This window comes from Mesitornis unicolor, unplaced genomic scaffold (assembly GCF_000695765.1).
Source record: "Mesitornis unicolor isolate BGI_N332 unplaced genomic scaffold, ASM69576v1 scaffold1840, whole genome shotgun sequence".
Classification (NCBI taxonomy): Eukaryota; Metazoa; Chordata; class Aves; order Mesitornithiformes; family Mesitornithidae; genus Mesitornis; species Mesitornis unicolor.
Genome location: NW_010160060.1, coordinates 1 through 1,952, shown reverse-complemented (window position 1 = coordinate 1,952; position 1,952 = coordinate 1).

The following is a 1,952-nucleotide window of genomic DNA, read 5'->3' as shown; positions in this document are numbered from 1 at the left end:
GGGGGGGGCCTGCCCTTTGCGCATGCTGGCCCCGTTTAGTTTGCTAAACCAGTGTAATTTTCACTACCATCAAGTGCCCGAGTAGGCAGAATAACTATAGACATTCAGACACAGACCTGTTGCTTCTACTGACGTTTGTGGTCTGTATTATACAGAAGGAGCTGGGTAGCGTGTTTAAATGAAATTCAACAGTTCCAAAGTCAGGTTTATCTGTACTGGTGTATCTTTCACCAGTATCACAAATAAATTTAGCATGAATCTTAAATGTTCCAGTGGAGTATCATCTCTGTTCATGCCTCGAATAACCAGCAATAGTGGAGTAAAGGAGAAGAATCACCTTTCACAGTAGATAAAACTGCAACAATTTTAAAAAAACACTACCGACTGTCTAAAATAAGAAAGAAAAGAAATCAGTGCTATAAAAGGCAAAAAAGCTGTACAGAAAATATTTAAAATACCACCAGATGTCACTGTAATTCAAGAAAATGAGAAGTGGTGTGAGAACTGGAGTACCTCCACTGAAGAGCTGACCCCATAGGAGTGGGTAGCGCTGAGCATTTCGGAGAGGGCAGGGTCAGCTAAAGGGAGGAACTGCAGCAGTAACTGCTGTCACAGTCACTGTTGGGACACTTTCTTGGAAGGCAGTGGGCGATCTGAAGCAGATCTGTACCTGTGCAGTTTTTTTGAGAAAACTACTAGGGACAAAACTTAGCACGAGGAACTTGGTGCATCAGAAGTTTTGTATACGAACTGAATTCAGAATTCTACTCTCATCATATGAAGCAGAAGTAATAAAAGCTAATTTGCATCTGATGATTTCTCTTACCAGTCATATTAGCAGACGCACAGGCTTAGACTATCCACAGATTTTCAGATCTTGTAAAGAAAACAGCCTTACTCATTCTATACAAAAGAACAGCGAGACATGAAGCAAGGGAGAAGTGCATCACACACTTTCTCTCCTGCGCTAGGGACACTGACGTGACTGGGAGGCTATTGCATCTTCATCTCTCATTCTCAAATGTCTGTTTTGTTTGGTTTAGCAGAAGGGAGGCGAACAGAAAGCAGAATTTTCATCAGGGTGTGCATTAAACAGACATTATTTGGGCCACAGGTATGGCAATTACACTTAAAAATTTCAGAGAAAATGGAAGCAAATCTGTCTTTAGTGTAGGGTAGCAATGTACTACTAGGTTGAAAGAGGTTCTCCTCATTGCAGCCTTCCAGTTCCTGAAGAGTTCCTATAGGAAAGCTAGGGAGTGACCTTTTACAAGGGCAGGTAGCAACAGAATGAGGGGGAATGGTTTTAAACTGGAAGAGGGGAGATTTAGACTGATTATTAGGAAAAAATTCTTCACTGTGAGGGTGGTGAGACACTGGCACAGGTTGCCCAGGGAAGCTGTGGATGCCCCCTCCCTGGAAGTGTTCAAGGCCAGGTTGGACAGGGCTTTGGGCAACCTGGTCTGGTGGGAGGTGTCCCTGCCCATGGCAGGGTTTGGACTGAGGGAGCTTTAACGTCCCTTCCAACCTAAACCATTCTATGATTCTGTGTTCCTCACTATAGTAGCAGAGATATTTACCTTCTTTACAGGTACTGGAAAACACCGTACTGGTCAATATAATCCCTCTTTGGCACAGCTGCTGTTGTATGTAGCACTGAGAAGGGTCAGAAGCGCTAATGCCAACAGTTTTAATATCAAGTGTCAGCTGAAATAGTTGCAGATCTGAGATCATAAGGAGAAAGCCAAATTAGGAGAGAAGTCAGTACTAACATTAGACTCCTGTTGACAAATGACTAATCACTTAGATGTGCCGTTCTGTGTCTTTACCAGGCAGTGCTGTAAAGTACCCATAACACTGTACTGAGCGCTGATGGTACATTACATTAAGTGCTGCAGTTGCAATTGACTGTTAGCATATTACTGTATATAATTATATATAATATATATATT